Raw genomic sequence first — 13,534 nt, forward strand, 5'->3', positions numbered from 1 at the left:
GGTTAAAGTTCTAATACATCTGTTGAAATTAAAATTGTGCAAAACTATTGATAACAAATAATAATTTATAAAAACCGCCCCACCATATAAAAAAATAAAAAGCTGTTCACAATTAAAAAAAAAAAAATGATATTTAATATTCTCTGAATATTTTCTGCTTTTGCACCTCTGACCGCTATAGCGAGTGAGTTAAGCTTTTTATTATAAAAGTAAAGATTGGCCTTAAACCATCTTTTGGGGTCATGCACTATATGTGATAATTTGTATAGGTTCAACCATTTAGAATGTCGCTTAACTTAATGGGATCGCTTAGTAACTATGATAGTAATGAAGAGTTGAAAATGAGGATAAAAATACAACTTGAGGATATTCGTAAAATATACATTAAACATTAAATACTAGTTCTTTTGGGGGTGTAGCAAGAAGAACTGAACGAAGAGATAGAAATGGATAGAACAAATTTAAAACGAGGGTTTCAAGTATTAGCAATAAAGCATTAACTTACTACTGTTTCGTTTTAAAAATACTCTTTTAATAAACTAAGGTGAGAAATTCTGAAGTAATATTGTAGTTGCATTCCATTTTAATGGTTAACTCAATTTGTGTAAATTTCCATTTTGTATCAACATTTTATTAGTGTATGTTTGAAAAAAAATCGATCCGTTTTACTGATGAAAACTGAGGATTCAAAGACCTATCTATGGGTGTGTTCCAGCTGACGGTTTTTCAGTAACTGCAGTAACTGCGCGGTAACTGCCCATTTCTAACTGCGGTAGAGCCAGTGGGAACGGCACAGTAAGCTGACTAGCAATAGCGTCATTTTCGAATTAAATGCATGTGTTTAAATTTAAGGGACAGTATGATGCTGATTAGTATAATTTTTTTTATTCTTCTGTTTCAGAGCATTTAGAGAGGTTCTAAGCCAACCATGGGCATTTGGCTGTCACAAATGATTTTGCTCAAATGAGCTGGTGAAAAGTAAATAGATCATATACTTTTTCTCTTTTTTTATTATTTGAAGACTAGAATATCACATAACTAAGCATTCAAATAGCTTGATTGTATCTTAAGCATATACAATCCCTGATGGAGTTTTGTTGATACCTGTCTTAAATTGATTTGTCTAAATAAAATGGGCCTATAGCATTTACAGGATAGTAGTGGGACAACTAGCAAGTTTTTTTTCAATATTCTACTTTTTTAAAAATAATTATTGTTCTCTGGTCAAATTTTTGTTCCTTGCTAAGTGGTAGAAACTCTGGGCTGGAATACTTTGTCCAAGGGGTACAGGTTTAATTCCTGGCATTGTCAGTTTATTTTGTTTTGGATAGGGGTTGGTGATATGACTAACCTCAGCTAGAATTGGCCTAACTTTAAATGAGTACAGATGGAAATCTAGGGACAGTAAGAAGGAAGGGCATGCAAGAGCATAGGCTGGCTGGTCCCTACCTTCCTATTGCACTACCTGGCTAAAGGACCACCAGGTCCTTTACTGGCCTACTGACTTAGTCATAGAAACTTCCTTTCAAACCCATTAAATATAAGTAAAAATGAAGAATACCAGTATGATGGCCCTTCTATTTCCCTGAAATGTGGATGTATGGACAAGAGTGTGGGTTGTGAGAGATAGCTTGTGAATGTAATTGGGATGAATATTCTGCAAGATTAAAAAAATTTATGACTGTTGCTCAGGTTGGCAACTGAACACAGAAGTATAATTTTGTTGTTTGTTTTTCTTTGTGACTATCATGCTTATTTAATGTCCAGTATTTTAAAGTTAATCTTCTTTAATTTATCTTTAATTGCTATGGCCCTAGGGCTTAAATACAATAAAACCTACTTATATCCATTGATTTTCTTTAAATAGATAGTAGCTCTATGTTTCCTAGCTTCAGTAAATTTAAATGTAATTGTGAGACCAGGGATTACAAAGTAGGTGAAAACTTGCAAATGAACCTCTGGTATCAATAAAAATTTGTAAGAAATGGATATCAATTTAAAGATTTAAAAAACTGTTAGAAAACAAAGAAGACAAATGAATAAACAAAAGTACCCCTTTATAACCACTTAATGAATTGTCACAAATATAGGTCACCCTTAAGATTGAAATGAACAAAGCTTCAATTATGAATCCATTTTCCTTTAAACAGACTGAAGGGGCAAACCTCCAAGCTTTGACAAATTCAATCTCACTTTTGGGCATTCTCACCTTTCCTTTTCAAAGCAAACTTTCTTTGGATGTTTCCCATCCAACTAAAAACAACACAGACAGCATCAGGTACAAGTGACCTTCTACTTAGCCTACAATGTGCAAATATATAGCCAAAATTATGTAGTTCCAATGTATTCTGTCACCTGTTACCTTTTCCCCCATTCTTGCTTTGTTTACAGTTGCTTCAATTAACAGGGAGTTAAAAGTTGAGGGATAGATTGGCAGAATCAATGGGAAACATGTAACTTCAGCTATAAATATTTTTGAAGGTCATCAAAGATCAAGGCCCTCTAAAGCAAGAATGAGTAGAGATGTGTATGGGCTAAAGATATACAGGCTAAAGGACATACTTTAGCCTGTAGACCCATCCCTGAAAGTTTCATTTTCCTAACCTAACCCATTTCAGTGATAGCAAGAAGTCAATCAACTAGAATTTTACTGGATAAAATTACCATCCTTTGGAATAGTCCCTGAATAGTCTACCCTATCCTACTTCTTCAATAGGATTAAAGACAGTCTCAGAATAATGATTTGGCAGCCCATAAATCCTCAACTTATCTGTAATACTTCATCTAGGCCTGTTTACAGAGCCTAAAAGGAGTTAATGCTTAAAATGCTACCATTTGGCAATTTCATGGAGCCTCAATGTTACCTGGAAGAAGTCAATCCTTAGAATGATTCCAAATGGCAATTTAAGGTAATAATTATGCCTGGATATGCCAGAAAACATGGAAATCTTTATATTAAATAATAAGTTTTTCATTGATTTAACCTACTTGCTAATAGATAGCCTACTACTCAGGGTGTCCTTTAATGTGATCCCAAAATATGGTGATTTACTAACCTGGCTCAGATCCCTCTTTCTTTTGCAAAATCACTGTCCCACCTTCTTTCAAGCAAATAACTTCATATTCCATTTTTGCCCATATTTATTTTTTGTTGAATGAGATTTTTATTGAAGAAGGTGAATTATGTACTTACTGCGCTAACCATTCTTTTGAGCACGGTAAGAAAATCACTTACTGCGGTTACTGCCGGCAGTAACTATTCTCGTTCCCAGTGGGTTGGGCAGTAACCATTTTCCCGCTAGGAACGGAAATAGTAACCATTCGGTTACTACAGTAAGTCCCTGGAACACACCCTATACCAGCTAGATAAAAAAACATAATTATTTGCCTTCTTTTATAAAAATTTTTTCGAAAAATCTATTCCTCCTAAATGATTAGTGAGACACTTCCCAATTTTCAAATTGAAAGTCTAATTAAATACATCTGATCTATTTCTGACAGAAATGAATGCTAGGCCTATTGTTCAAAGCTCAGTTGATTTCTGATCCTAAAGGTAAGTTGACCTTTTGGTTGGGATAGCCTATTCAATTATACGTTAATGGATGAATTTTTGGCTGGAATTTGAAAAACCAGGGTTCATGTTTGTTTTCATCTCACTTTTAATTTGGGGTATAGGCTAGTAAGGAATGCATTATTTTTGGTAAAATTCTTGTTAATTGAATTCTTCCTATCTTGGAAAGGGTTTCGGCTAGGAAAATGAAACTTTCAGAGATGGGTCTACAGGCTAAAGTATGTCCCGGGAAGGTATTTTAAAGTATCCAACTCCAATTCTTATCCCTCTAGAGGGCCTTGAAATTTGCCTACATGACAGGTCTATTACCTGCTGAAATTTTGATGAAACAACATTTTACCCTAAATTTCAGTTACAAGCCTAGCTGCTTTTTCTCTGCCTTTAGGGCAAAATTCTAGTCCATTGACTTCTTGCTATCTTGGAAAGTTGTTTGGCTAGTGAATTGAAACTTTTTGGGATGTGTCTACAGGCTAAAATATATCCCAGGAAGTTATTTTGAGGTCCCTAACTAAACCTCTTCCCCCTCATCTATATAATGCAGCTTTTTTACATTACAGCTTATATTTTGGTCAAATTTGATCTTATATTACTTTCAAAAGTGTAAATCCTTGCTTACCTTAGAACAATTCAACTTTTCACTTTTTTTAAGCTACTATATTCCATAATTAAATCACCTGCATTGAAGTACAATTATTACCTTTTATGGTATAGTTAATACTAGAATGTGGGCATTTAAAGGAACCCTTTGGTCAAGTTGAGATAACCATGTTTTATCTATAGGCCTTTAAACAGGGATGACTTAAGGGGTCCCTCACTCAAAATTATGATTAGTTGCTACAATTGGGTACAGCTTATGTTATATGTATGTCAATAAAATCTATTTTGTAAATTATAACAGCATAGAGGAAGTCAATTTCTTCAAGAAGGCCCAATAATGACTCTTAGAAACCAGAAGAGAGGCAAAACAGAATTTTAGTGGGAAAAATAAGCAGAAGTCCTAAATACATGATTGACATAACCATAATGGATACACTCTTTGGGGAAGTTTGGGGAGGGGGTAATACAAAAAAGGGAAAAAGATGCAAAGGGGTGATCAGATCTTGATGAAGTATGATATTTAAAAGGATCTTGTGCTTCAGAGCTCTTATTTTAAATCTCAACCAGATCCAGTGACATTGAGGAGAGCTGGATAGAGAAACCAGAAATCTTGGAACCTGTGAAAATTGAGGTATCTTTATCTTGCAAATGGGTGGTCAGATCTTAATGAAACTTGATATATAGAAATATCTTATGTCTGAGATGCTTAATACAGATGCTTACTCATAAATTACTCCTTATATGAAAGGGGTTTTTCCTCCTCAATGCCCTTCTTTTTATGCTAAAGTTTGACTCTCTCTGTTATGGCAACTTTACTTTTTAAAACAGTAAATTTTTAGTGTAAAGAGTGGGGTGTTGAGGAGGAAAAGGCCCTTTCATATACAGAGTAATTTCTGTTTATTTTAAGTTTTAATATTGCTCCTTACTTTCAGTTAAATACACTTGTTTTTTTCTTATTTAATTTGTACAATAGTTTTATAAATATATATTTAAAATTGGCAAAATAAACCAAAAATAAGCCCTTAACAAACATCAATTACACCACACCTATCCAAAAAAGAAGTTTTACAAAGAAAAGTAAAGAACTATATTAAACTTAAGACAAGCATCATCACATTCTTGTGATATTTGAAGCTCAATGTTTTGTGAGAAACTAGGAAAGGAAAAGATATAAATAATGAAAAAAATCAAATAGTTGAGAAAATGAGAAGTTTCCCAACTTAAACACTTTAGATGAAACAATTCAAAACATTGTTATCTCAATTTGACCAAAGGGCTCCTTTAAATGCCCACATTCCAGTCTTAACTATACCATAAAAGGTAATAATTGTATGTCAATGCAGGTGATCTAATTATGGAATATAGTAGCTTAAAAAACAGTGAAAAGTTGAATTTTTCTAAGGTAAGCAAGGATTTACACTTTTAATAGTAATATAGGATCAAATTTGACCAAAATATAAGCTGTAATGCACAAAAATCTGGATTATATAGAGGAGGGGGGAAGGGGTATAGTTAGTGACCTCAAAATAATTTTCCAGGATATACTTTAGCCTGTAGACACATTCCTGAAAGTTTTTAATTCACTAGCCAGACAACATTCCAAGATAGAAAGAAGTCAATGGACTAGAATTTTACTGCCTTTAGTTCTAAAATGAATTTCTGTTATTTGAGCAGATTTTTGAGCCATATCAATGTTTTTTTTTTCAAAATTTAGGAAATATATTTGCATATCTTTAAAACCTTATAAAATTGACTTGAGCAAAGTTATGAAGCTTAAAACAATTTTGTTGTACTTCAATTAAGCAGAAGATCTGTTTGCAAGGTTTCACTTATATAACACACATATTTTTAAAGGTCATCAAAGGTCAGGGCCCTCTAAAGGGAAAAGGAGTGGAGGTAGTTGCTTCAAAATACCTTCCTAGGACATCCTTCAGTCTGTAGTTTCCCTGAAAGTTTTATTTTCCTATCCTAAACCCTTTCTGAGATAGCAAGAACTCAATTAACTAGAATTTTACCTTATTTTTTCCACCTTTGAAAAGACAGAGGATTATATCATAGGCCAATTTTATATGAATTTGGGCTAATTCAAACTGAATTATTGCTAATTTATCTAAGACTACAATTTTTATTTCCATCAAACAAATTTCTGCTGTTTTTTTTGAAGAAAAAAAAAATACAATATTAGGTTAAGCTGCAGATTAGCTTCCCCTGATAATCTTACTTTGGTAGACTCCTAGTTTTGCTCTGTTTTGCTATCTTGTACAAGGTTTAAGTTAGGAAAACAAAACTTCTCCCACCAGAGGGCAGTGACCTTTTTAAAAATATTTGCATCATAAAAGTGGGTTAAATTTGGTCAATGTTGATATTACCTAAACAATTGTTTTTGGTCATAAAAGTATTTTTAATATCTGCATTTTGACTTTTGGAACATCTTTTCTCTCTTGCAAAACTACCGCAAACTCACCATTATTGAGTTATTATATATTTCCACATTAGGGGCAGAGGGGTAAAGCATAGCATATATTAAACACAGCAATGGTTAGTTTACATATTTAATATATGCTTTGCTTTACCCCCACGCCCCTAATGTGCAAATATATAGCCCAAATTTGTTTCTAAACTATTACAGGTTCACAATTTCAAATATCCAATCAATGAAAATGGCAATGTTTGCAATTCTATATGTATAACTACAAGAATATTTGGGCTGGAATAACTTCATAACGGTGAGTTTGCAGTAGTTTTGCAAGAGAGAAAAGCTGTTCCAAAAGTCAAAATGCATATTAACAATAGTTTCATGACCCCAAACAATGATTCAGGTAATATCAAAATTGACCTAAATTCTAGTTAATTGACTTCTTGGTATCTTGGAAAGGGTTCAGGTTAGGAAAATGAAACTTTCAGGAATGAGTCCACAGCCTAAAGTATATTCTGGGAGGTATTTTGGAGTACCTACCTCCACTCTTTCTCTCTCTGCTGGGCCCTGACCTTTGATGACCTTTAAAAATATGTGTGTTATAAAAGTGAAACCTTGCAAAATAGATCTTCGGCTTAATTAAAGTGCAGCAAAATTGTTTTCAGCGTCATAACTTCCCTCAATCCCATTTTATAAGGTTTTAAAGATATGCAAAACAATTCCTAAATAAAAAACAAAACAAAAAAAACATTGATATGGCTCAAAATTCTACTCAAATAACAGTAATTGCATTTTCAGAACTAAAGGCAGAGGAAAAGCAACTAGTATCATTTTCCTTGCCAATACCCTTTCTGAGATAGCAAGAAGTCAATTAACTAGAATTTTACCTAAAAGTGAAATCTTGCAAAATAAATATCCTGTATATACAAGTTAAAACAAAACTGTTTTACTTCACAGCTTTGGTTTATCCTAATTTATGAGTAAATAACTTCGAAGACCACACTGCCTTTCCATGACGAAAGTAAAACAGTTCAAAATAGGGATGATACCTTTTTATTGACAGTGAATAGGTATAAAATGAGTTTGGTTCTAGCCTTTGAACTGTGAACAACTACCTGGTTAGGATAATATTGTACATGATTTATACAGATTGGTGAAAATCGTGTTAAGAGTCTCGAGTGAAGAACTATATCCCTTGCCATGAAAAGATTTTGCTAGTGTTTTATTCTGATTCTAACAATGGAAGAATTTTCCGATAATCAAGCTGCTGAAGAGACTCTTTTGCAGTTAAGCACAGAAGACGCAACGAGTTTTAGTACTCTAATCGGTGCCTTAAAAGGAATTCTTGCCAAGGTAAAGAAAATCCCAGGAGGAAGGGATTACGCTTTCGATATTTGTGAGCGAATTCAAATTTTATATCATCAGCTTTTAGAAGAAAATGCAAAACTTTTGCGCAACGAGAACGATAACCTTCAAAATATAATCAAATTACACGAAAAATTGGAAAATAAAGATACAATGGCCCCATCCCCTCTTAAAAATTGTAGATCGTACTCTAGTGTTGTTAAAGGTCCTGAAACCTTTAGTATTATTCTTGAGCCAAGCAGTAATGAAGCAAAAGATCCTAAAAAAAAGAGAGAACCACCGGCAAAAATAGTGCAAGACATTATTAAAATAATCAGAGAAGATTCCACCAAATTTTCTGCTAAAAATATCAAACACGGGCGAGAAGGCAAGATCATTGTTTTATTTAACTCAAAACAAGATTTAAACAATGCTCTTTGTGCTTTCAACAAAAATTCAGTAGCACTAAAATATACTTCGAGGGAATTAAAAAAACGCCTGCCAAGAATGCTTGTGAACGGTGCTCCTATAATCAAAAATAAATCAGAGTGCAAAGAATTTATAGAACACAGTAATCCAGATATGGAAAAACTTGTTATTGCTGGAGAAGCCTTGGAAGTGGTGACTATTATTGAAAAAGGAAAAAGTTGCAGCGTCGTATTAGACATGAGTCCAAAAATCAGAGGAGAAATTTTAAAAAGAGGAGGCCTCAATTTTGGATTTCTTCGCCTACAATGCGAAGATTACATTAACCTTATACGATGCACCAATTGTTTATCTTTTCGGCCACAAGAAGTCTGAGTGTAAGGGCGATTTAACCTTCTCTTGGTGTATGGGTAATCATGACTATAATGAATGTACTAAATCCTTCAGTAGTCGCCCTAGTTGCCGTTCTTGCAATAAGCGACAGCTCAATTGTGAGCCACATCCATCATACGACTACAAAAATTGTCCAACAGCTAGAGAAATAACCCAACAATTAAAAAAGAATATTGATTATGTAGCATGAATGCAGAACACGTCTCATGTAAATACGTATAAGAATAACTTACAGTTTCTACAAATTAACCTACAACATTGTTATGCTGCAGCGGCACAATTAGAAAAAACACTGGTTGACTTATGCCCTGATGTCGTGCTTATTCAAGAGCCTTACATTAATAAATCTGGTAAACTTTCGTGTGTGCCGAATATGTACAATACCTTCTCAAAGACAACATTTGAGAAAAGATTCTATAGTGCTGCTATACTTGTCCATAAATCCCTAAAATGCGATATACACTACGAAATCTCGACCAATGAATGTGTTACAGTGTCTGTTTATCTTAAAAGTAGAACTATTCTAGTTTCATCCATGTATTGCCCTCCATCCCTGTGCTCAGTAGATAGTTATTTAGCAAGTATAGATAGTCTTAGAAATTATTCAAATTATGTTTTGGGGGCAGATTTTAATGCCAAAAGTTCACTGTGGCTTAATAATATTTATTCCGATTTGAAAGGTAAATCTATTGAGGATTTTGTTGCCAGGAAATCATTAGTAGTACTGAATGACCCAGATATGCCAACGTATGAATTTTCATATTCGAGCCCCGACGTCACAGCAGTTGGTCTAAATTTACTAAAATTTATTGACAGCTGGGAAGTGACAAATGACCCCCCATCCTTATCTGATCACTTGTATATCAAGTTTAACCTAGTTTTTGAGGCAGATATCGTGGAAATTTGTAATAACATCAAGTATGATTATAGAAAAACTAACTGGAATGTTTTTAGCAACATTATTCTAAATGAAATAGATAGTTTATATTCCCTCCCTACTACGGATGCTGAAGAAATAGATAAAGCTGTAGATGCTTTAACAGCCTTAATACAAAAAGCAACCAATGAATCAACTCCAGTGAGTCGTGGCTCTCCCAAAAAGTATTCACGGTGGTGGACTCCAGAATTATCGGAACTTAGAAAAGGGTTTAGACGATTGCTACGGATATTTAAATCCTGCAATTCTCTCAAAAATGAGGTTAATTTAAGGAATGCAAAAAAGAATTATAAACTGGGTATTTTAAATGCTAAAAAGAGTGACTGGAATAAATTCTGTGCAGATAAACCGAATTTGGATCCATGGAATACAATCCACAAAATTTGTAAAAATAGTAATGCCATTGTTCAGTCACTACATGTAACAAAAGATGACGGCAGTAAGACTAACTCTGTAACGGAAGCCGGGGAGGTATTGCTAAATAAGTGGTTATTAAAGGACGATCATTCCACTGATAGTAATTACCATAGTGAAGTTAGAGCAGAACTTACAGATTTTTTGATTAATAGCACATCAGGTGTTACCGAAGTCTCCTTGAATGAATTAAAAGAAATAATTAAAGGTTCAAAGCCATCAAAGGCCCCAGGCCCAGATGGAATTCTAAATTTAACCCTAATTAAAAACATCAATGTTCTTGCTCCTAGTTTGGTAAAGTTAGTGAATTGTTGCTTAAGAATTTCATATTTCCCGAAAAGTTGGAAAAAAGCAAATATAATGGTTTTAAAAAAAAATGGCAAAAAGAATGATGGCAATCCAGCTTCGTATCGTCCGATTAGCCTACTCTCAAACCTTGGTAAAATATATGAGCGTGCCATTGCGAATAGAATGATTGCGATTAGCAATGAATATAGTTGGCTTTCGCCCCTGCAGTTTGGATTCCGTAGTGAGAAAAGTACTATTGGTGCAATTGATGGTATTGTTACCACGGCGGAGGAGAATATGCAGAAAAAAATCTTTACTCTATGCATATTTTTTGATATAAAAGGCGCATTTGACTCCGCGTGGCACCCTGGAATACTGAAAAAGTTAAAGGCTAAATCGTGCCCTGATGGGCTTTTAAATTTAATTTATAGTTACTTTTCTGATAGAGTTGTTACGTATGAGGGTGAATATTCGGGCATTTTGGAGCGATCTTGTCCTCAAGGTGGAATATTATTCCCCCTGTTATGGTCGGTTAATATAAATGATCTTCTAGAAATAAATATTCCTAATGTAAAAATTCAGGCATATGCTGATGATGTTTGTGCAATTATCACATCAAGCAAAATATCAACTTTAAAATCCTTGGCATCAAGGGTATTTTCGTATTTTCGAATTTGGTCAGTAGATAACAAGCTCCTGTTTGATAAATCCAAGACAGAAGCAATTTTATTTTCAAGGAAGCATCAGCTTCCGACTGTAAAGCTAAAGTACGATGGAATTGAGATACCTGTTAAAAATAAGGTTAAATATTTGGGTGTTATTCTTGATAGAAAGTTATTATGGACTGACCATGTTAGACATAAAATTAACTCTGCAAAACAATATTCTGCTCGTCTTTTAACGGTTGCCAAGAGTACTTGGAACCTGAATCCACATGCATTGAGGATGCTATATAAATCAGTACTCGAAAGCCATATTTTATACGCGTGTCCTATTCGGATCTCTGCACTGAGAAAAAAGAATATTCAGAGAATGCTACGGTCGGCCCAAAGATCTTCTATGATCATAATTTCTAAATCTTTCAATACAGCTCAAACGCATGTAATAACCGCTCTCGCAGGAGTGCTTCCAATGGATTTAAGAGCATTGGAATTAAGTATATTAAGATATGGAAAGAATGGTCGACCTCAAAATTGGCCGAGGGTTTTGAGTCCTACCTTGAATGGAATTAGTTATTCGGCACATCATAGCCATTATACTGGCCAAATTATTGCAATTTTTTGGGTCTTTCGTTTAATGACCTTGGTGTAATTCAGCCCTTTCATATTAACCGTAAATCTTTAAATGAGTTTTTGTATGCAAAATGGTTTGATGACTTTAAAAATTCTGTTAGCACATGGCCGGCTAACTTTTTTGAAAATAAGGATGACCTTTCAAAAATCTACCAAAATAGCAGATTAACACAGCTTATTACAGAGCATAGTAGATTGCTTCATTTTTTAAATAGGATCGGGAAAGCTGACTCTCCATTGTGCTTGAGCGGTCTAATGGAAACATCTAGTCATCTTCTATTCGATTGCCCTGTTTATTGTAGAGCACGTTTAGCAATGGAGTTCGAGTTAAGTGAATATGAAATAAGTGTGCCGTTTCCTTTATCGCTGATAATTAGAAATAATAGAGTTCGGACTAGTGTAAACAGATTTTTATCCCGCAAAAAGAGACTTGACTTTTAGTTAGTGTTTATGTTTTGCTTTAGATAGTGTGTAGGCCTACTTTTTTTCTCTTGTTTTCTTTTTGTAGTGTTTTTTTCTGTTTTTGTTTCTGTGAAATGCCTGTTTTCGGTTTAATCACGAAATAAAGTATCTATCTATCTATCTAATAGATATAAAATTATTTAACTGGATATTTTGAACACATATGCAATGTTTATCATTCTAGTTTAGTTTTAGTTGAACAACTTTTTTGATGAACACTGCATATGTGTTCGAAATATCCAGTTAAATAATTTTATATCTATTCACTGTCAATAAAAAGGTATCATCCCTATTTTGAACTGTTTTACTAATTTATGAGGTTTCAAACATCTACAAATGCATATCCTAAATTTAGAAAAAACTCAATAATATGGCTTAAAATTCTATTCAAATAATGGAAAGGGTATTTTCAAAACTAAAATCAGAGAAAAAGAGAGTAGTACCTGAAAATTAAGGTAAAATTTTCTTTTGTTAAAATTTCAATAGTCATAGTCCTGCCAACGAGGCAAATTCCTAATACAAAAATGATCACAAGTCCTAGATACATGATTTACATAAACGGAATGGATCCGCTCTTTTTGGGGGATTTGGGGGGGGGGAGGGTTAGTTCTGAAAAATTAGAAAAAATGAGGTATTTTTAACTTACAAAGGAATGATTGGATCTTAATGAAATTTGATGTTTGTAAGGATATTGTGTTTCAATGCTCTTATTTTAAATCCGTACTTGATCTGGCGACATTGTGGAGAGTTGGTGGGGGGACCTAAATTCTTAGAAAGTGCTTAGGTTGGAGGGATCAGGATGAATCTTGGTGGGAAAATAATCACAAGTCCTAGGTACGTGTTTGACATAACCAGAACGGACCCACTCTCTTTGGGGTAGTTAGGGAGAGGGTTAATTCTGAAAAATTAGAAAAAATTAGGTATTTTTAACTTATGAAGGAGTGATTGGATCTTAATGAAATTGGATATTTGGAAGGATATCCTGTCTCAGAGCTCTTATTTTAAATCCTAACCGGAGATTGACATAACTTGAACGCATCTGCTCTTTGGGGGAGTTGGGCAAGGGGGGAGGTAAATTCTAAAAAAAATAGAAAAAATGAAGCATTTTTACTTATGAAGGAGTGATCGGATCTTAATGAAATTTTATATTTAAAGGATCTCATAACTCAGATCTCTTATTCAAATCCTCACCAGATCCAGCTTCAATGGGGGGGGGGGACCGGAAATCTTGGAAAATGTTTCAAGTGGAGATTATTTAAAAATCTCACTATTAAAAAAAAACAACGAAAAATTAAATAAGAAAAGTTTAACGTTATAACTCTGTCTTTGGGGACGACTTACTCCCCCACAGTCCCCGTGGGAAGGGCTACAAGTTACAAACTGGGCTATAAGTG

The 13,534-nt window shown here is 34.0% G+C and overlaps 1 long non-coding RNA gene across 1 annotated transcript in view; it reads left to right on the forward strand.

The window, feature by feature from the left end:
- Positions 1-3,343: 3,343 nt before the first annotated feature.
- Positions 3,344-13,534, forward strand: part of LOC136027513 (uncharacterized) — a 46,820-nt gene continuing 36,629 nt past the window's right edge. Inside the window, exon 1 of the long non-coding RNA XR_010617615.1 lies at positions 3,344-3,553. This is a non-coding gene — a long non-coding RNA (uncharacterized LOC136027513). The remainder of the gene's footprint in view (positions 3,554-13,534) is intronic.

This window comes from Artemia franciscana, chromosome 5, assembly GCF_032884065.1.
Source record: "Artemia franciscana chromosome 5, ASM3288406v1, whole genome shotgun sequence".
Classification (NCBI taxonomy): Eukaryota; Metazoa; Arthropoda; class Branchiopoda; order Anostraca; family Artemiidae; genus Artemia; species Artemia franciscana.